The sequence below is a fragment of the Hyperolius riggenbachi genome, chromosome 6 (assembly GCF_040937935.1).
Source record: "Hyperolius riggenbachi isolate aHypRig1 chromosome 6, aHypRig1.pri, whole genome shotgun sequence".
NCBI lineage: Eukaryota > Metazoa > Chordata > Amphibia > Anura > Hyperoliidae > Hyperolius > Hyperolius riggenbachi.
In genome coordinates, this window is record NC_090651.1 from 349,626,617 (window position 1) to 349,650,134 (window position 23,518).

The following is a 23,518-nucleotide window of genomic DNA, read 5'->3' on the forward strand; positions in this document are numbered from 1 at the left end:
TGCGGGAACCTACCTAACTAACCTATACTGCGGGAACTTACCTAACTAACCTATACTGCGGGAACCTACCTAGCCAAGCTTTACTGCGGGAACCTACCTAGCCAAGCTATACTGTGGGAACCTACCTAACTATCCAATACTGCGGGAACCTACCTAACTAACCTATACTGCGGGAATCTACCTAACTAACCTATACTGCAGGAACCTACCTAGCCAAGCTATACTGTGGGAACCTACCTAACTATCCTATACTGCGGGAACTTAACTAACTAACCTATACTGCGGGAACTTAACTAACTAACCTATACTGCGGGAACCTACCTAACTAACCTATACTGCGAGAACCTACCTAGCCAAGCTATACTGCGGGAACCTACCTAACTATCCTATACTGCCGGAACCTACCTATATAACCTAAACTGCAGGAACCTACCTATCTAACCCATACTAAGGGAACCTACCTATCTAACCTATACTGGGGGAACCTACCTATCGAACCCATACTGGGGGAACCTACCTATCTAACCCATACTGGGGGAACCTACCTATCTAACCCATACTGGGGGAACCTACCTATCTAACTTATACTGCGGGCACCTACCTATCTAAACTATACTAGGGGCACCTACCTATCTAACCCACACTGGTGGCAACTATACGGGCTACCCTATACTGGAGGCACCAACGTAGATAACCTATAAAGCAGGCACCTACCTATCTAACCTACACTGGGGGCAACTATATAGGCTACCCTATACTGGAGGCACCTATGTAGCTAACCTGTACAACCTGTACTGCGGGCACCTATGCCGGGCTCCATGGGGGGGGGGATTTTTACACCTTCGCCCTGGGTGAAATTTAGCCTAGAAACCGCTCTGATCTGCTATTACCAGTGTAAAAATGGCAGCAATTTAAATATTCCCTTTGAAAATCAACAGGTGAATTTTGATTGGCTATTATAGGCTCCACCCACTTCCCTGAATATTAATCTCAGTCACCCAGTGACCATCTTGGCAAAGTTTGAGATCCCTGCCATTAACAGTGAAGAAGGGCTGCAGTTTACATTTTCCCAGTGAAATTTGTTTTTGGCTCTGCCCACTTTTTGTAACCTGGACACACAGTCACTCAATGACCAAGTTTGTGAGCTTTGGGTCCTTGGCATCAATAATCTGTATTTTCCCAGTGAAATGAAACACATCTGATTGGCTGTTTGTGGCTCTAGTCTATCCCCTTTTCTGAATTTTAACCCCAGTGACCCAATGACCAACTGTATCAGGTTTGAGGCTTGTGCCATTAACAGTGCAGAAATGGCAGCAATTTTAATCTTCCCTTTGAACATCAACAGGTGAATTTTGATTGGCTTTTTTAGGCTCCACCCACTTTTCTGTATAATAATCTGTGCCATTAACAGTGCAAGAATTGCAGCAATGTAAATATTCCCCTTGAAAATCAAAAGATGAATTTTGATTGACTGCTGTACACTCCACCCACTTTCCTGAATATTAATCCTAGTCACCCAGTGGCCAACTGTGTCAAGTTTGAGAACCCTGCCAATAACAGAATGGCTGAAATCCATCTAACAAATCTTATTGGCTGTTTGTGGCTCCACCGCCTTTAGTGAATTTGGTCTCAAGTCACCCAATGACTGACTGTATCAGGTTTGAGGCCTCTGCCATTAACAGTGTAAGAATGGTAGCAATGTAAATATTCCCCATGAAAATCAATAGGTGAATTTTGATTGGCTGTTGTAGGCTCCACCCACATTTCTGAATAATAATCCCAGGCACCCAGTGGCCAATTGTATCAAGTTTGGGAATCCTGCCATGTAAAAAATTAAGTTTCTGGCACCACCCACTTTTTGTAACCTTGACATATAGTCACTCAATTACCAAGTTTATCAGCTTTGGGGTCCTTGGTATCAATACTTTGTATATCTGATTGGCTGTTTGTGGCTCCGCCCCTTTCTGAATTTGAACCCCAGTCACCCAGTGATCAGCTGTACCAGGTTTGAGGCATCTGCTATTAACAGTATAAGAATGGTTGCAGTTTAAATATTCCCTTTGAAAATCAAAAGTTGAATTTTGATTGGCTGTTGTAAGCTCCACCCACTTTCCAAAATCTTAATCACATTCACCCAGTGACCAACTGTGTTTGCGAACCCTGCCATTAACAGTGTAAGAATGGCTGCAGTTTATATTTTCCCAGTAAAATGTGTTTGGCTCCACCCACTTTGTGTAACCTTGTCACACAGTCACTCAATGACCAATTTTGTGAGCTTTCAGGTTCCTGGCATCAAAAATGTGTGAATGGAAGCAGTTTATCCAGCAAAGAAATCTGATTGGCTGTTTGTGGCCCCGCCCCTTTAGTGAATTTGGACCCCAGTCACCCAATGACTGACTGCAGCAAGTCTGAAGCCTCTGCCATAAACAATGTAAGAATGGCAGCAGTTTAAATATTCCCCTTTGAACGCAATAGGTGAATTTTGATTGGCTGTTGTAGGCTCCACCCACTTTCCAAAATCTTAATCTCATTCACCCAGTGACCAACTGTGGCAAGTTTGAGAACCCTGCGATTAACAGTGTAAGAATGGCTGCAGTTTACATTTTCCCATTTAAAATGAACGGCTGAAATTTGATTGGCTGTTTTATGCCCCGCCTACTTTTCCTGGATTTGTAACCTCGGTCACCAAGTGACCAACTGTGCCAAGTGTGGGGACTCTGGCTTGATTACTGGCAGAATGGCAGCCTTTTACATTTTTTCCATTGACTTGAATGGATGAAATCTGATTTGCTGTTTGTAGCTCCGCCCAGGTGTGCAGGGGGCCGCGAGACCCCCAGAACATATCATCCCAGGTAGTAAGGGATCTGTGTACCAAGTTTCGTTCAAATCGGTCAGCCGTTTTCGAGTGATCGCGGCACATACATACACACACACACACACACACATCCGATTTTATATATATAGATAAAAGGGGGTTGTCATTATTTCTCACTTTTCAGCCATTATAGTTTGAAAATAAAAGGCGCTACTGTAGATCAAACCCATACTTTTTATTTTCTAGCCATGCCAGATGTCAAAGGGTGGTTGTTAACCATGCCAAAGGTCAGAGGGTGGTCATCAGCCCTGCCAGAGGGTGAGTGTCAGTCATGCCAGAGGGTGATCATCAGCCATGCCATGCCAGAGGGCGATCATCAGCCATGCCAGAGGGTGGTCGTCAGCCTTGCCAGATGTCAGACAGTGTTTGTCAGCCATGCCAGAGGTCAGATTCCAGAGACTGGTTATCCGCCATGCCAGAGGTCAGATCTGGAAGGTCAAGTAAAAGTCAAGGGTCAAGTAAAAATGTTGGAGGAAAACTGTGTGATAGACTTCAAAGCAGGGATTAAGGCACAGTGCTGCTTTTGGCTGACATTTCGACAGTGGAATCAGGTGTCCTTTCTAAATCCATTTTTCCGGCAAACCTTGCTTATATTAAAGGTCAAGCTTAAAAAACCTTTAGCTCAGGGGTAGTCACTGGAATCCATTTTGCCAAAAAAGGAGATGGTGGGTTTTGCCGATATTGTTCGCCGGGTATAAATGTTTGGCTATTCATAAATAAATTGCAGAAATGTAATAAACAGACTGAAAAAAATCAGTTGGCTGCATATTTTGGGTATTTGCTAATAATTCACTTCTGGCTGTGAAGGAAGGAATATTAGGGGGCCACCATATTAGAGGTTGACTACTGTGAGAGGCTAAGTTCATAGAGTAGCTTGTGCCTCTGTGCTACCCTCCCTGGCAATGCTGGCATGCTCTGCCTTGGCCTGGCAGCCCTCTTATCTCTTACATTGGCATTGCTGGTGGTAGCAACAGGTGATCTGTTACAGAGTCAGTGTCACTGTTTGTAGGAACAGTGCCGAACGCCTGCACCTCTCACCTAACTGTTGGTGGCCCAGCAGGCTCAGAATCAGAGTCACTTTCCGAATCAAAGTCATAGGCCTCTATAGGCAGCAAGTCAGCATCCGACTCCTCAACTTCTTCCCCTTTTCTGCTGCTGTCCTCTGCAGAATGGTGGCAGCCTCTTCAGTGGAATAAAGCCTCTTTGACATATGTATGCGAAGAGCAAATTAAGGGCCTGAAATGCTTGAAAAAGAAAAAAAAAAGTCAGAGGAGAGGGGTTAAATTGGAGTGGCAAAGGAGGCAAGTGGGTATATTTTATTATAATACACTCACAGTACACTGTTAACTGTCTAATGAAGGTCCAGTTACCTGAAATCCCTCTCACCAATGATCTCAGAAACTGTTCCGGAAAAAGATAGTTTGTAACTTTGTAAACTGTAGATTGAATGAACACTGACATTGGCTTGGGCAGTGATCTTTCAAACTTGAGGGCACTGTGATTGTTCCCATTCACCAATCACGGACCACCTGGACGGTGACGATAGCACCCCAGGCGGGGAAAGGTGTATATAAATATATATATATGTATACACGCCCTTGATCCATAAGTGAAGTCTACAGGGGTGTATATACATACGTACCGAAGATCCAGAAGTGGTTAAATGGCATTTTATCGATAAGGTGAAAAAATACTAGAAAACTTAGGAGATAAAGTGAATTGAATAAGGGCTCATGGCCCATATGTAATTAACTTCTGAGTTTTCTCCTGAGTGATATTTTCAAACTTAAAATAGTTTTGAAAGTACTTTTCCACCGACCATTTGGTACTTTTTCAATTGCAAAGTGCTGAGACATAAATAGAAGATGAAAAATATTCACCTAGGAGAAAAAAAAAAGAATTGCATATGGGCTTATGTGTTATATAGAGGACATCATGTTTCACTTGGGGTGCTCTAGGAAGCCAGGAGACCTCGTTTTATAGAGATCATATTTCACCCTTTGCTGCTGTAGGACACCAGAGGAATTCTTGAGAAGGCCAAAACCCTCGGCTCTATAAAGAGGCTCACCTCCTCCAAGGATGCCATTTATAAAATATATTGGCACACTCCTAGGAGTTTTGGTTCACCATGAGTGTGCTGGGTAATCTGTAATATTTAATGGCAGAAAGATTTAACTCCCACCTGTAAAGCGATTGCCCCCTTTGAAATACAGGCACATTTAATAATTTTTATTACATGCTCCTGATATCTCCTGCTTATCTCGAAAAAGACTGATGATATTAAGTTTGTAGCTAGCGATAAATTATGCAGAACAAAGTCTGTGAGTAGAAACAAATCAGGATGGTGCCTTTAGCAGTCTTCAATGATAACAGAAGCTGGCAGATCCAATATCAACTCTATTCTTCAAATCAAATACAAACAAAGCTAACGTTTCGGGACATTCAGTATCTTCCTCAGGGCATAAATGATTAATTTCGGCAGACGATGAATCGTAAATCATGCACATGTCCACTTCTTTCCATGATGAAGGACCTTCGGCTTTAGCAGGTCGGTCAGAGGAGTGAAGATCAAGCACTGTGAGCACATCTAATGCGCTCTAGTCCATGATGTCCCTCTCTGCTCCTCAGCTATCCCTCTTCATGTCTTACATGTAGATCTGTATAAATTATATGTTAATGCTAAACGTAGAAGCATAATAAAATGCACTCTAACTTGGTAATCCGGAGGATCAATTCCTATATCTAAAACAATGCCTGAAGAAGGGGGCTAGTACTCCATCTGAAAATGTGCCTGAAGAAGGGCCTAGTACTCCATCTGAAAATGTGCCTGGAAAGGGGGCTAGTACTCCATCTGAAAATGTCCCTGAAGAAGGGGCTAGTACTCCATCTGAAAATGTGCCCGGAAAGGGGGGTTGTGTTCCCTCTGAAAATGTGCCTGAAGATGACAGTGCCTTTGCCTGGTACACACGATGAGATTTTCTGGCAGATTTACTGCCAGATCGATTATTTCCAACACGTGCGATCTGACTTCAGATCGATTTTCCATAGAAGTGAACAGAAAATTTATCGGAAATCAGATCAGACATGTTGGAAATAATCGATCTGGCAGTAAATTTGCCAGAAAATCTCATTGTGTGTACCAAGCACAACTGTGCAGACAGGGAAGGGTGTAGATGGGGTGACAGTGTCTCTGCAGGTAGAGGAGGATGTACACGGGGTGACAGTGTCTCTGCAGTTACTATGCAGGCAGAGAAGGGTGTACACGGGGTGACAGTGTCTCTGCAGTTACTGTGCAGGCAGAGAAGGGTGTAAACGGGGTGACAGTGTCTCTGCAGTTACTGTGCAGGCAGGGAAGCATGTACAGGAAATAGCAGTGTCTCTGCAGTTACTGTGCAGGCAGGAAAGTGTGTACAGGAGATGACAGGGTCTCTGCAGTTACTGTGCAGGCAGAGAAGGGTGTACACGGGGTGACAGTGTCTCTGCAGTTACTGTGCAGTCAGAGAAGGGTGTACACGGGGTGACAGTGTCTCTGCAGTTGCTGTGCAGGCAGAGAAGGGTGTACACGGGTGACAGTGTTTCTGCAGTTACGGTACAGGCAGGTAAGGGTGCAGATGGGGTAACAGTGTCTCTGCAGTTACTGTGCATGCAGGGAGAGATGTGGATGTGTTGACAGTGTCTCTGCAGTAACTATACAGGCATGGAAGGGTGTACATGGGGTGACAGTGTCTCTGCAGTTACTGTGCAGGCAGGAAAGAGTGTACAGGAGATGACATCGTCTCTGCAGTTACTGTGCAGGCAGAGACGGGTGTAAACGGGATGACAGTGTCTCTGCAGTTACAGTACAGGCAGGTAAGGGTGCAGATGAGGTAACAGTGTCTCTGCAGTTACTGTGCATGCAGGGAGAGATATGGATGGGTTGACAGTGTCTCTGCAGTAACTATACAGGCATGGAAGGGTGTACAGACTGTAGAAGGCGGTGAAAGTGTAATCCTAGCACCCTCCCCTAGTCATTGTACGGTGTGATCTGAGGCTGTCTGGTGACTACGTGCTGTACATGACTTCCTCTCCCTCCTCTCATTATAATTCTCCGTTATATGAGTCAGAGGGGCTGCCCAGCCCTTCCCCCTACTGTCACGTTTAGCACTTTGCACTCTCTCGTTCACTAGAGGTCATTCAGGTCACAGCCCAATAACTATACACAGGCATTGTGTGCTTGGCATTAACCCCTGCAGTGCCAGCAGGTAGTACAGCCATTAGTTTCCTCTTGGTCCTCCATACTTTCTCCATCCAAATACAAAAAGATTTATTGGCAGGACCAAATACATTTAGCATTGCCAAAGCATGGCATTAGCATGGGAGGGAGATTATAGGCAGAGTGGGTATAGGGCACAGTATAGTGAGTATACAGTCCACAGAGGTGGTGAGGATATAAGTGACAGTACAGAGGTTAACGTATATAGTCCAGATGGGTGGGAAGGGTATAGAGGCAGTGTTAGGGGTATACATCCTATGCCTCCTCGTAATTTTATGCAGATATGGAGGTACTGCAGAAACCGCTTTACATGAAATAAGAGACCAGGAGAAGTACGATCGGCTTCTCGGGTTTGTTACAGGCACGGAACTTAATTATTATTATTTAGTATTTATATAGAGGCAACATCTTCCGCAGCGCTGTACAGAGTAGATTGTCTTGTCACTTAACTATCCCTCAGAGGAGCTCACAATCTAATCCTACCATAGTCATATGTCTATGTATGTATCGTGTAGTGCAGAGGTGTCAAACACAAGGCCCGCGGGCCGAATGCGGCCCTCCTAGCCATTTTATGTGGCGCTCCAGAGCTTTAAATGTGCATCATTGTGAGCAGTAAAAGAAAGACAGCACACTGCCTTCCCATCCAGAGGAGCTCACTGGTGACAGTGCTTCTGGTTGAAATTGTCAGTTTGAGGTGAGATGCAGCAACAACCCATTTGGCACTTGTGGTGATACCAAATACTACCATTCGGCCGCATGTAATCTCAGTCGAAAGGAACTTTTGGCTGGTAGCCCGGGGGGATAATGCAAAAAGCGAGCAGTTGTGGAAAAGAGGCCTTATTTACTTCAAGGGCTGTACATCACAGTATTAGGAGTTCCGGACCTGGATGAATCTTTCTAAACAGAGGGGCAACAGTTACAGAACTACAAGTTCAAGGAGAGCACATACATTATGATTATTTAGTATTTATATAGCGCAGACATCTTCTGCAGCTCTGTACCGAGCATATTGTCTTGTCACTAACTGTCTCTCAGAGGAGCTCACAATCTAATCCTGCCATATGTCTATGTATGTATCGTGTAGTGTATCTATCATAGTCTGTGGCCAATATAGGGGGAAAACAATTAACTTATCTGTATGCTTTTGGGATGTTGGAGGAAACCAGAGTGCCCTGATGAAACCCACACAGACACATGGAGAACATACAAACTCCATGCATAGTGTCCTGGCCGAAATGTGAACCGGGGACCCAGCGCTGCAAGGGGAGAGTGCCACACATCCCCCCTTTCCCAAATACATGTACAGATTTTTTTTTTTTGGGGGGGGGGGGGGGGTCAGGAAGTAGTTTGTCGACGGAGAGGTGATCAATCAGTGCTCCACACACTGGGATTGATATTTGACAGGATTCTGATGCCAACTGAACTGTCCAATAGAGTGAGTCATAATGCTGATCCCTCCTCCCCTCTCCTCGCTGGTATAGAGAAACAGGAAATTCATCCAAATATATAACGCAAAATGCACTTGATCAATTCTTCCAGGATCAACAGAAACTTTCCATCCTCTTTGATTGAGCATTTTTGTTATTATCTGCCAAATATTGATTGGTTAGCATTGATTGAACCTGCAAGATTTGAATTGATTTACAATGGATTTAATAAAAAAAATCGAATTCTTTGGACAATTGAACATCAGAATCGGTCATCGTATTGCCGCCATTACAAATGTTCAGCTATTATTCTCTACTTGTATCTCCGCATCTGATTGGATGTGTCTGTAATCAGGACAGCGAGGGTTTATCTTACATCTGTGTCACAAAACTTCCTTCCTGCATCGATACAGAGTACAAAAACCTTCCAAAGTCAATATGTCAGTGTGAGACCAGCGGCATCATAGACAAGATTTACATTGATTGAATCCTAATTGAAACCAATAAGTGAGCATTGATCCGGAGCATCTGTTCCAGATCAACATCCGTAAAGGGGGGAGGGGTGACATCAGGGGCAGCAGGTGGGAAACTTGCACAGAGATTTGTGGTGTGATGAACATTAAGGCTCGTACACACGTAACAACCAACTGCTTGATTATCGTCTGAGTTTAGTCTGTTGGACGATACTCAGGCATGTGTAAATGCACAAACGACTAGACGACTGACTGATAACATGCGGTTTGCCCGATCCAACCATTGGATCTACTCACATGACTGTTGGGCTGATGTCTTGCAGTTGGTTGTGTGTACAAGTTGGTTGAACGACTTGTACTTGTTTGAATGTGGGTGTATCGTGCAGTCCATCATTCTGCTTGCGTGCACAGTATGTAAATGAGTCAGTTGTCTAGTCGTGTGGACATACAGGTCGTGCAGTTGGTCGTGCGTTTGTTGAACATGTGTATGCAGCTTATATCACATGCCAGGTGAGATCTGGGGCTTGATTCACTAAAGAGTTCAAAGTGTTAGCACACCAGTGAAAAGCCACTTTGCACGTGCTCATGCTTTGCACGTGCTAACATGCTTGTAAGAGTTTGCGCGCGTAAAGTTTTGTGCGCAAACGCTTCGCGTGCAAAGTACCGTGAACTGCACTGACTTCACGTGATAATGTTAGCACGCGAAGTCAGTGCAGATCACACGAGCACAATGTCAAATATTGATTATTACTGTATATACTTCATTATGCGGCGCGCGTAAGACTTTACAGTACCGCACATGTTAATGTAACCACCATTCATAATTACATTAACATACTCTATTTTACTTAGCACTAGCGTGCTAAGTCGTTTGCACGTGCAAAGTAGGGTGCTAAGTAGTTTGCACGTGCTAACTACTTAGCACCCTAGTTTGCACATGCAAAGCTTTTAGGCGTGATAACTGAGTTATCAAGCTTTAGTGGATCAAGCCCCTTATCTAAAATCTATAAGTACAAGGTGGTTCCCCTGTGATATTAGGGAGACACTGATTGCATACCTAATCTACCTCAAATCTGTTGTGTCCCCTTTCCCATCTCATAGTACATGCCTTAGGGAGCCTGCAATACCAGGTACTGACCAGCATTGATGGAGACATTCTAGTATGTGACAACCTGTAGCTGGTAAATTATTATTATTATGTATTTATATAGCACTGACATCTTCTGCAGCACTTTACAGAGTACACAGTCATGTCACTGACTGTCCTCAGAGGTTCTCACAATCTAATCTTACCATAGCCACAGTTTAATGTCCTACTATATTATTATTATTATCATCATGTATTTATATAGCACTGCTATCTTCTGCAGCACTTTACAAAATACATAACCATGTCCCTGACTGTCCTCTGAGGAGCTTACAATCTAATCATACCATAGTCAAAGTCTAATGTCTTCCCATATTATTATTAGGTACTAGCTGATTGCCCGGCGTTGCCCGGTTATGTATTTGGCTGGTGTTGGCTCCGCCCATTTTTTCTAGCCCTAACACACAATTACTCAGTGACCAAGTTTGTGAGCTTTGCGGTCTTTGGTATCAATAATTTGCATTGAAATTAAAAAATATGATTGGCTGTTTGTGGCTCCACCCCCTTTTCTGAATTCGAACCCCAGTCACCCAATGACCAACTGTACCAGGTTTGAGGCCTGAGCCATTAACAGTGCAAGAAAGGTAGCAATTAAATATTCCCCTTGAAAAGCAATAGGTGAAGTTTGATTTACTTTTGTAGGCTCCACCCACTTTTCTGAATATTAATCTCAGTCACCCAGTGACCAACTGTGCAAAGTTTGAGAACCCTGCCATTAACAGTGTAAGAATGGCTGCAGTTTACATTTTCTCAGAGAAATTTGTATTTGTCTCCACCCACTGATGACCCGGTGTTGCCTGTGTATGTATTTGACTGTTGTTGGCTCCGCCTACTTTCTAGCCCTAACGCACAAACACTCAATGACCGAGTTTGTGAGCTTTGGGGTCCTTGGCATCAATAATTTGTATATTCCCATGAAATGAAACAAATCAGATTGGCTGTTTGCAGCTTCACCCCCTCTCCAGCATTTTAACTCCAGTCACCCAATGATCAACTGTAGCAGGTTTGAAGCATCTGCTATTGGCAGTGTAAAAATGGCAGCGATTTAAATATTCCCCTTGAAAATCAACAGGTGAATTTTGATAGGCTATTATAGGCTCCACCCACTTCCCTGAATATTAATCTCAGTCACCCAGTGACCATCTGGGCAAAGTTTGAGAACCCTGCCATTAACAGTGTAAGAATGGCTGCAGTTTATATTTTCCCAGTGAAATTTGGTTTTGGTTCTGCCCACTTTTTGTAACCTGGGCACACAGTCACTCAATGACCAATTTTGTGAGCTTTGGGGTCCTTGGCATCGATAATGTGTACTTTCCCATGAAATGAAACAAATCTGATTGACTGTTTGTGGCTCTGTCCCCTTTTCTGAATTTGAACCCCAGTGACCCAATGACCAACTGTACCAGGTTTGAGGCTTGTGCCATTAACAGTGCAAGAATGGCAGCAATTTTAATATTCTCCTTGAAAAGCAATAAGTGATTTTTGATTGGCATTTTTAGGCTCCACCCACTTTTCTGAATATTAATCCCAGTCACCCAGTAACCAGCTGTGCAAAGTTTGAGAACCCTGCCATTAACAGTGAGGAAAGGCTGCAGTTTACAATTTCCCCGAAAAATCTTTTTGTAGCCTTGACACACAGTTACTCAATGATCCAGTTTGTGAGCTTTTGGGTTCCTGGCATCAAAATTCTGCTAATGGAAGAAGTTTATCCAGCAAAGAAATCTGATTGGCAGTGTTTGGCTCCACCCCTTTACTGAATTTGAACCCCAGACACTTAATGACCGACTGTAGCAGGTTTGAGGCCTCTGCCATTAACAGTGTAAGAATGGCTGCAGTTTCAATATTCCTCTTGAAAATCAATAGGTGAATTTTGATTGGCTCTTGTAGGCTCCACCTACTTTTCCGAATATTAATCCCAGTCACCCAGTGACCAACTATGTGAAGTTTGAGAACCCTGCCATTAACAGTGTAAGAAAAGCTGCAGTTTATATTTTCCAATGTAAAAAGTTAGTTGTTTTTGGCTCTGCCCACTATTTCTAACCTTAACCACTTGAGGACCCAGCCTTTACCCCCCCCCCCCCCTTAAGGACCAGCGCTGTTTACAGAGATCTGTGCTGGATGGGCTCTACAGCCCCCAGCACAGATCAACCGTTAGGCAGAGTGACCAGATCGCCCCCCTTTTTTCCCCACTAGGGGGATGATGTGCTGGGGGGGTCTGATCGCTCCTGCCTGCGTGTGGCTGGGGGGGGGGCAGGATTCCTCCTCTCCCTCTCCTCCCTCCCTGCCCCGAAGATCGGAGGATGCACAGGAACGGATCTGTCCTGTGCAGCCTCTAACAGGCTCCTGCCTGTCATGTGACAGCGATCCCCGGCCGCTGATTGGCCGGGGATCGCTGATCTGGTACAACGCTGCTACTGTTAGCAGCGTTGTACAAATGTAAACAAAGCGGATTATTTCCGCTTGTGTTTACATTTAGCCTGCGAGCCGCGATCGGTGGCCCGCAGGCTATTCACGGAGCCCCCCGCCGTGAATTGACAGGAAGCAGCCGCTCGCACGAGCGGCTGCTTCCTGATTAATTAGCCTGCAGCCAGCGACGCAGATGTGCGTCGCTGGTCCTGCAGCTACCACTTTGCCGACGCGCGTTATGAGTGCGCGGTCGGCAAGTGGTTAACATACAGTCACTCAATGACCAAGTTTATGAGCTTTGGGGTCCTTGGCATAAATAAGTTGCATTTTACCATTGAAATTAAACAAATCTGATTGGCTGTATTTGGCCAGCTCCCTTCAGAATTTAAACCCCAGTCTCCCAGTGACTGACTGTACCAGATTTGAGGCCTCTGGGATTAAGAGTGTATGAATGGCAGCAATATAAATATTCCCCTTGAAAATCAAAAGGTGAGTTTTGATTGGCTGCTGTAGGCTCCACCCACTTTCCTGAATATTAGTCCCAGTCATCTAGTGGCCAACTGTGTCACGTTTGAGAACCCTGCCAATAAGAGACCGGCTGAAATCAATCTAACAAATCTGATTGGCTGTTTGTGGCTCCACCCCTTTAGTGAATTTGGACCCCAGTCACCCAATGACTGACTGTATCAGGTTTGAGGCCTCTGCCATTAACAGTGTAAGAATGGTAGCAATGTAAATATTCCCCTTGAAAATCAATTGGTCAATTTTGGTTGGCGCTGTAGGCTCCACCCACATTTCTGAATATTCATCCCAGTCACCCAGTGGCTAATTGTGTAAAGTTTGGGAACCCTGCCATGTGAAAAATTTAGTTGTTGGCACCGGCCACTTTTTCTAACCTTGACATACAGTCACTCAGTTATCAAGTTTATCAGCTTTGGGGTCCTTGGTATCAATACTTTGTATATTCCCATTGAAAAATAAACAAATATGGCTGTTTGTGGCTCCGCCCCCTTTCTTAATTTGAACCCTAGTCACCCAATGACTGACTGTATCAGGTTTGAGGCATTTGCTATTAACAGTATAAGAATGGTAGCAGCTTAAATATTTCCATTGAAAATCAAAAGGTGATTTTTTATTGGCTGTTGTAGACTCCACCCACCTTCCAAAATCTTAATCTCATTCACCAAGTGACCAACTGTACAAAGTTTGAGAGCCCTGCCATTAACAGTGTAAGAATGGCTGCAGTTTATATTTTCCAGTAAAATTAGTTTTTAACTCCGCCCACTTTTTGTAACCTTGACACACAGTCACCCAGTGACCAAGTTTGTGAGCTTTCAGGTTCCTGGCATCAAAAATGTGTGAATGGAAGCAGTTTATCCACCAAGGAAATCTGATTGTCTGTAGGTGGCCCCGCCCTTTTAGTGAATTTGGACCCCAGTCACCCAATGACCAACTGTAGCAAGTTTGAAGCCTCTGCCATTAACAGTGTAAGAATAGCAGCAGTTTAAATATTCCCCTTGAAAATCAATAGGTTAATTTTGATTGGCTGTTGTAGGCTCCTCCCATTTTCTTTAAACTTAATCACATTTACCCTGTGATCAACTGTGGCAAGTTTGAGAACCCTGCGATTAACAGTCTAAGAATGGCTGCAGTTTACATTTTCCCATTTAAAATTAATGGCTGAAATTTGATTGGCTGTGTTATGCTCCTCCCACTTTTCCTGGATTTGTAACCTCGGTCACCAAGTGACCAACTGTGCCAAGTGTGGGGACTCTGGCTTGATTACTGTGAGAATGGCAGCCTTTTCCATTTTTTCCATTGACTTGAATGGGTGGAATCTGATTTGCTGTTTATAGCTCCGCCCAGGTGTGCAGGGGGGCCGCGAGACCCCCAGAACCTATCATCCCAGGTAGTAAGGGATCTGTGTACCAAGTTTCGTTCAAATCGGTCAAGGCGTTTTCGCGTGATCGCGGCACATACATACATACACACACACACACACACACACACACACACATACATACACACATCCGATTTTATATATATAGATTTATATAGCACTGACGTCTTCTGCAGCACTTTACAGAGTACATAGTCGAGTCACTGACTGTCCTCAGAGGAGCTGAGACAGCTAATTAACCAGTAATTAGTATGTTTTTGGGATGTAGGGGAAACCATAAGGATACATACAAATTTGATGCAGATAGTGTCTTGGTAGAAGAATGAACCGGGGACTCCAGGCTACAAGACAGATTAGCCACCAAGCTGCAGTATTTGGGACAGACAAGCAGATTACACCATATAGTTGCTGTTTTGGTGGACAGCATATTTTGTGAACTGTGAAAGAGGTTATCTGGGAACACGCTGACCCCCAGTTGTGAGAATCGGATTAGCATGGTACGCTGCTGGTCTGGGGATGGACTGTAAAGTCGCACTGCAGCAGCCGGCAGGTTAGGACTTGCAGGCTGACATGACGGATGTATGTGGATCATATAACCTGCTTTGTTGTGGAAACTCTTCATTCCTTATTTAATAGCGGCTCTCCAACACAGTCACAAGCCGCATTGACAGAAGGACTCCGCAAATAGTTCAAGTCCATATTTACAAGCTTAGCTGAATAAGAGTCCCATGCAGTGACACCTGAGGAGAGGGTCCCCCAGGGCACCATGAATGGACCATGGTTCCTCCCTTCTGTACATGCCCATCCCTGGCAGACACACACTGGAGGCTCTGTCAGCAGACTGGGCTGGACTTGGAATTACATCACAGGCAGATTCTCTAGTCTTCAGTATTAGGAACTCTCATGCAATCACATAATGGTCAGGACAATGACATAAGTCAGAAGTAACACAAATAACAGGAGATGACCTGCAGGGGTAAAAAGTGTCTGACCCTGCCAGGTCAACTGACCCTGGGGTAAAAAGTGTCTGACCCTGCCAGGTCACCTGAACCTTCTCACCACCTTATATTGACATGTGCAGTCTGTGATGTTCCCATAACTCCATCTCGCTCTGCTAATTGTCTATGAAACTGTGTGTCCTGAGCAGTGTTTATATATCCACAGCCGGTATGTACATATAACAATCTGCTACACCTTGATAATAAGACAAGGTGGACCCACAACCTTCTCCAACACTCCTAACTCACAAAATTACACTCTCCTACCATACACAGTTCTCTTTGATTCTAACAGTGTGGACAACTTCCTCCCAGTCTCCATCCTCCTTTACTTCATGCCCAGCCCACATCCTTCTCCAACTCTTCTGCATTATCCAAAACCTTCTATGACTCTCCTGCACAATCCACATCCACAACAGACTCCTGTGTAGTGCCCATGACCTCATCCAAATCTCCAGTATTGCTCAAAACTTCCTTCTCCTGTACAATCCAAATCCTACTCAGACTCCCATGTAAAGCCCACAACCTCCTCCAACTATCCTATATTGTTCAAAACCTTATCTGACTCTCCTGTGCAATTCACAACCTTTTTAGACTTCTGTGTACAGACTTCTGTGTACAGTCCACAACCTCATCCAGTTCTGCAGTACAGTTCATAGCTGACTCAGATTCCTCTGCACAGCCGACAATCTCCTTAAACTCTGTTGTACACCTCACAACCACCTCTAACTCTTCTCCCATGTACAGTCTGAAACCTCCGCCAACTCTCATGTACAATTCAAAAACTATTCAGACTCCTGTGTGCTGTCCACAGCCTACTCCAATTTCTTCTGTACAGTTCACAACGTCCTCCTTCTACTCTCCTGTACAGCCCACAACCTCGTCTAACTCTCCTGTACAGTCTACAACCTCATTCAACGCTAATGTACAGTACACAACCACAATCTCCTTCAGCACTCCTATACAGTCCACAACCAAGACTCCTGTGTGCAGTCCATAACCTTCTCTGACTCTACTGTACACTCCAATCTCCTCCAACTCTCCTGTAAAGTCCACAATATCCTCATTCTCCTCCAACTCTCCTGTACACTTCACAATCTCCGCATCCTCCTCCAGCTCTCCTGTGCAGTACAACAGGGCTTTCCAACTCTGTCCTCAAGTACCGCCAACAGTGCATGTTTTGGAGAAAACCAAAAACATTCACAGGTGAGGTAATTAGTGTCTCAGCAGAGATGATTAAGCAACTCTGTGGATTTCCACAACATTTCCACAAAATATAAACTGTTGGTGGTACTTGAGGACAGGATTATGAAGCCATGCAGTACAAAACCTCCTACAACTCTCCTGTACAGGTCACAACCTCCTACTACACTCCTGTACAGGTCCACAACCTCCTACAACTCTCCTGTACAAATCAAAACCTTCTACGGAAGCAGGAGATTTGGGCGCATGAGACAAGTGGACAAAAAGGGCGCCCCATTCACTCCCATTATAAATTTCGTTTAATGGGCGCCGAACAGGGAAAAAAAGGCGCCGGAGATTATTAACGTTTTACAAACGGAGCCTGGAGATTTTTAAGGTTTTATAACTGTGCTTGTGATGATTTAACTTTACAAAATGAGCCTGTGACGAATAACATTTATAAAGATACTAAATCACTATTTCTAAAACATTATTATCCACCCAAAAAAATTATTTACATTTTTTTATTTAAATTTTTTATTTATTAATGTTTGTAAAACATTATTATCCATAGGGGGTCTTAGGTTTAGGCACCAACAGGGGGGTCTTAGGTTTAGGCACCAACAGGGGGGTCTTAGGTTTAGGCACCACCAGGGGGGTCTTAGGTTTAGGCACCAACTGGGGGGTCTTAGGTTTAGGCACCAACAGGGGGGTCTTAGGTTTAGGCACCACCAGGGGGGTCTTAGGTTTAGGCACCAACAGGGGGGTCTTAGGTTTAGGCACCACCAGGGGGGTCTTAGGTTTAGGCACCAACAGGGGGGTCTTAGGTTTAGGCACCAACAGGAGGGTCTTAGGTTTAGGCACCAACAGGGGGGTCTTAGGTTTAGGCACCACCAGGGGGGTCTTAGGTTTAGGCACCAACAGGGGGGTCTTAGGTTTAGGCACCAACAGGGGGGTCTTAGGTTTAGGCACCACCAGGGAGGTCTTAGGTTTAGGCACCACCAGGGGGGTCTTAGGTTTAGGCACCAACAGGGGGGTCTTAGGTTTAGGCACCAACAGGGGGTCTAGGGGTTAGGGATAGGTACAGGGAGGGTTTTTAACAAACGTAAATATAAGTTTAAGTTTAGAAACAGGGAAGATTAACGTTTTAAGAATTGCTGATCTCATACACATTATTTAATGATTTATAAATTCTTAAAACACTATTTGTAAACGAAATTCTACACAATATTTTTTACTGCTTATCGTTTACACCACGCGCCCTTTTTTCCCGACGCCCTTTTTTGATGTACGCCCTTCTACAACTCTCTTGTACAAGTCAGAACTTCTTACAATTCTCCTGTACAAGTCACAACCTCCTACAACTCATGTACTGTCCACAACAAGCTAACACCCCTGTGTGCAGTCCATAACTCTCCTGTACAAGTCAAAACCTTCTACAACTCTCTTGTACAAGTCACAACTTCCTACAATTCTCCTGTACACGTCACAACCTCCTACAACTCATGTACTGTCCACAACTCTCCTATACAGTCCACAACCTCCTCCAACTCTCTTATACAGTCCACAACCTCCTCCACCTCACTTATACAGTCCACAACATCAGCCCACAACCTCCTTGAACTCTCATATACAATCCACAACTAAGACTCCTGTGTATAGTCCATAACTTTCTCCAACTCTCCTATACAGTCCACAACATCCTCATTCTCCTCTTTTATTACAGTGTAGTAGTACACACAGCCCTCATTCTCTCATACAATCAGGAACGACTACACCGCAGGTGCCATCTCAGCAATATCGTTCATGCAGCTTGCTCCAGTTCTTCCTCTCCACAATAAGATCTCCTGTGCTGTGTGGTTCTGTAATCTGTACCCATTACTATGTAATATGCCATCACTTTACAAATAAAGGATAATAATAATGTTTTATCAGATCATTCCATAGCCTATCTGAAAGTCGTTAACAATTATTTGTATGATTGCACTGTAATTGCTTTCTATTATGTTGTCTTCACTAAACACAATTGAGTTAAAAAAATGAAATAACAGGAAATTAGATTCACATTCACCAGGCTGTAGAGTATTATAGGGAAGCAGATAATAGCCCCCACCACACACCACCTACACAATCCTCCTGTAAATCTCTATGGGCCTGATGCACTAAACTCTGGTAAAGTTGCCTTTGTGCAGGGAGCGCATAGGAATTTTACCATTACTAGCACAAGGTGGGCACTGGCCCCATTAATACATGCATTGCCATGGTTATGCATGTTAGCTCCTCCTTATAAACTGCAGGAAACACATCTCCCTGCAGTAAAGAAAGCGGGACATACCATTCCCTGCTCTAAACACTAATTAGGGTGGTTTTTGGTTCTTGTGTCAAGGCAGAAACCCAGAAACCCCCCAAATACGTAAGCTGCAGGGATGCCCCAATCCACATTGAAGAGGCTGTAATAGAATACAAGTCTGCCTACTGTATATTGTGTTAACAGTCTGCAGTACTCTTTATTTTACTATATGCTAATAAAGGTGTTTTTTATTGCGGCAGCTGTAAAATATAGTGAGTCAGATGCAGCTACCTGTAGGAAGTGACGCATGGTATGATCTTTTACCCACCCATATAGGAGATATACACAGCTTGTCTCGCACAGGAAGATGATAGCATGGGGGGGGGGGGGGGGGGAGGTATTGTAGGACTGGCAGATCTATGCACTTCACTAGTCACCACAGTGGGATAGCAGCCTCTCTACTTGTATATGACATTCATAATGCCCTTCTCTAACATATCCTCGCATCACCCAGTCACATGCACGACTCCAGGACTTCTCAACTTCTCAAGAGCTGCTCCAACACTATGAAACTCCCTACCTCCCCCCATTAGGGCTGAGCCCTCCTCCAACATCTTCAAAAAGACTCTCACGCACCTTTTAACTCTGGCCTATCCCTCCCCTCCCCCCCCCCTTACTGGTGCTCTAAACCCGCAGCATTGATAACCCGGTAACGCACGTGGCACTGTGGAGCACAATTATCCCATACCTCTCCCTCTAGATTGTAAGCCTTCGGCAGGGTCCTCCTCCTTGTGTCTCCTTCCTGATCACGCACCTCCATAACCGTACACCCATCCTATGGATCTGAGTGAACTGTTAAGTGAACGTGACTGGCCTAATCTCCATGCTCCCATCCAGTGACTGACTAAGCATTAGTGTACCTTGTACACATACTGTGCTGCGTGATCTGGTTTGCATGTATTCCTGTATTGTCTTTTTGTTGTATGTCACCCCTAAATATTGTTTGTAACCTTAAAGGGAACCTAAACTGAGAGGGATATGGATGTTTCCTTTTAAACAATACCAGTTGCCTGACAGCCTTGCTGATTTCTTTGGCTGCAGTAGTGGCTGAATCACAGACCTGAAACAAGCATGCATCCAGTCTGACTTCAGTCAGAGCACCTGATCTGCATGCTTGTTCAGGGGCTGTGGCTGAAAGTATTGGAGACATAGGATCAGCAGGAGAGTCAGACAACTGGTATTATTTTAAAAGGAAAAATTCATATCCTTCTTAGTTTAGGTTCCCTTTAACTAATGTCCAGCGCTGCATATTATGTTGGCAGTTTATAAATACAATAAATAAAATAAATAATTAATAGCAAACTATAAAGAGGATTGCTCACAGGCCAGCAAGCTGCAGTCATGTGACATTGTGTCATGTGACACTGTGCCAGCAGCCACACTGTAAATATTTCTGTAGTGAATCCAGGATCTTCTGAATTCAACAGGGAGGTGTGTGCATTCCACAGAAATGTTATAACTGCTAATTTACTGACTTTATAGCAATCTCCCTTTGTTCTGATATGTCCCAAGCAGGAAATGTCTTTATGTCACAAATTCAGTTGGGAAGTCTGACATGTAAAGTGACTTAATTCCCAAGTTACATATGAGGCAGCGATCAATAATCATGCAGGAAAACAAAGACGAGAGAGTATTTACCCAGCCCTGAGCCATGTATTTCCAATAAATGACCTGAAGTGATCACTAGTGTATAACTGTAGTCCAGAATAAATTCATATTCACTGGTCCACTGCACATACAATAACATACCAGAATGACTGGCAGCAGGGCAGGGAGATCTTACACCAACTTCCTGTGAGCAGATAAGGTTTTACAGACACCAACTTCCTGTTAGCAGAGAGGAAGTCTTACACCAACTTCCATTGAACTTCCTATGAACTGCTGTTTCTCCTACACTCTGTGTCAGATGGTCACACCAGACAGACCCACCCACCTACCAGCTAAATCCAGAAAGGAGAGAAAGCAATCTGAATTGCAGTGGCAAGCACACTATTTCTATGCACATCGTTCTGACTGTTGTCTCATCTGTTGTATCAGGCCAGGTTTGCAGGAACACTTGTGCCCTCCATTCTATAGGAAGCCTGGGGAAGGGTCATAAATGAGATTTCCTGCTGCCCCTTCTTGCCTGTCAGTAATGAGGAGCACGTATCTGAGCTGAGTGACTTGCCAGACAACACTGCTGCCTCTGAGACCTCATACCCATCCTCTGCACATAAACAAACATCGCTCAGTCACAGCCACACCCCCAGTCTGGACAACACAATGTATGCAGTAACAGACCATATGTGAGATACAGTACAGCTCTATGGTTAATATTTTTTATTTATATACCGCCAATATCTTACGTACCGCTGTACATACTACAAAACAAATAGTGGGTAGCATGTATACATATACAATTAGGACATCCAGGAATACAAATAAATACATAGTGCATGGTTTGAGACATCACCAATACTGGTACATGTCCATAAGATAAATTACAGCAGCATAAGAAACACGAGGAGGAGGTCCCTACTCTTGCAAGCTTACAGTCTAGAAGGTAGTTGGGTGGAGACATTAGGGAAGGAGACACAGGGGTTAGCGGATGAGGCAGTGAACCTCCAATGCTACCTATAGGAAATTATAGGCTTGTGTGTTTTGAGAGAACCTTTGAAGGTTTCCAGGCATGACAGAAAGGCTGTGGGAGGGAGATCCAAAGGAGAGGTGACACTTGTGAGAATTCTTGGATGCGGGAGTGAGAGGAGGTGAGTGAGGAGGCGGTGGTAAATGTTTTTATGTAAACAAAGAAGAGATCCCAAATCTTCTGTGTAGGAGTGTTCTCTGCCCTTTCCTATGCTCCAGGATCCCCTCCTCACCCCCTTTTATTGATGTGCTGTATCTCTAGTCACAAGGTAATGAGGTAAACAATATCAGGGGATTTATCCAAGGCACAGGAGTTATAGGTAATACATTGCTCTGACCTGCTCCATTCAGAAGCTGTGCAGGCAGGAATGACCTCGAAAGGACACAAAATTACAATCCTACCTAATAAAACCCCTGTATCTCTGCGTCCCATGCCCGCGTGTTTGTCCCTGCTTTGCGCTACTGTGCATGTGCCGCAGGGACAGCCGTTGTTCGGACGGGAGCAGGACAGCCAGGGGGACGGACGTGTGTGCGCGCACATGCGTGCTGACGGACCTAGAGCCCGTTATTAAATGAGCTAAGGTCCCTAGTATACTATAAATGATAACAGAGCTTTGTTTGGCTTCCTTAGTCCCGTGCCTATGTAGGAATGAGGTCACCCCTCTGATCTCTTTTCCTAAAAATTGACAGCATTAGGCAGAGCAGTACAGCCTAATTGGCAGTACTGCAGCCCCTCCCTCTCCCGACCTGAGTGCTGCTGTGCAGCAGATTGCAGGAAGGTAATATAAAGTCAGATTGTGGAGCATGGACACATGTCATACTTGCTGAGGGTTCAGATGAAGAGGCAAAGCAGCAGCTGTGACCTCTGAGAGAGTCCCAGCACTGGGCTGCCTTCAATCCCGTCCCCAGCTACACAAACAGGATGCATGGCCGGCGCAGGAAGATTTCTGCAGAACTATACAGGAAATTTCCACTAATGCCCTGAGGAGTATTTCTCTGCGCAGACCTTCCCGGCAGACAGAGAATGTGCCCGGAACGCTAAGCTATAAAATCCCATCACTGCCACCCCCTAGAGTACAACACACACCCATATTATTACTGATTTATATACGCCAACACCTTCCATTATTATTATTATTTATATAGCACTGACATCTTCCGCAGCACTACACAGAGTACGTTGTATTGTGTAGTGTATGTATCGTAGTCTAGGGCCAATTTTTAGAGGGAAGCCAGTTAACTTATCTGTATGTTTTGGGATATGGGAGGAAACCAGAGAGCCCGGAGGAAACCCATGCAGACACGGGGAGAACATGCAAACTTTGTGCAGATATTGCCCTGGCTGAGATTCGAACCGGGAACCAAGCGCTGCAAGGCGAGAGCGCTAACATCTATGCCACCGTGCTGCCCACCATACTTCCATAGCACTGTACAGAGGACACTCAGCTTCAAAAGCCTATCACTGCCACCTTCTAAAGTACAACACACACTCATACTACTCATATTATGAGCTACAATATCCCATCTTTATGACCCTGACTGAGGAAAGGCGGGTAAGACTGATGTGCGCACATCAATTTTACCACGTTTACACAAGTACCATAATGTGCATTGCGCAAATAATGTGTTATGCTGTTTATGTCATGTGGGTTATAGTATGTACAGAACATTTACTGTGCCACCACATTGCTTGTTAAGCTGTATGTGTAACGTAGTATATGCTAGCAGCACACGCATGATGTAAAAAACAAAATATATACATACAGTGTCCCCCTGATAACAACTAAGGCCCGGTTCACATTAGTGTTGCGCAGGGCTGTGGAGTCGGAGTCGTGGAGTCGGAGTCGTGGAGTCGGGCAATTTTGGGTGCCTGGAGTCGGAGT

The 23,518-nt window shown here is 44.5% G+C and overlaps 2 protein-coding genes and 1 long non-coding RNA gene across 5 annotated transcripts in view; 1 reads left to right on the forward strand and 2 right to left on the reverse strand.

Moving 5' to 3' along the window:
* Window positions 1-23,518, reverse strand: part of PHC2 (polyhomeotic homolog 2) — a 317,874-nt gene that overhangs the window by 185,089 nt on the left and 109,267 nt on the right. The window lies entirely within an intron of this gene.
* SLC2A1 (solute carrier family 2 member 1) overlaps window positions 1-23,518 on the forward strand; it is a 171,997-nt gene that overhangs the window by 66,328 nt on the left and 82,151 nt on the right. The window lies entirely within an intron of this gene.
* LOC137521832 (uncharacterized) overlaps window positions 3,049-23,518 on the reverse strand; it is a 59,109-nt gene continuing 38,639 nt past the window's right edge. Inside the window, exons 3-4 of the long non-coding RNA XR_011022219.1 lie at window positions 3,914-4,119; window positions 3,049-3,303 (exon numbers count right to left, since the gene is read on the reverse strand). This is a non-coding gene — a long non-coding RNA (uncharacterized lncRNA). The remainder of the gene's footprint in view (window positions 3,304-3,913; window positions 4,120-23,518) is intronic.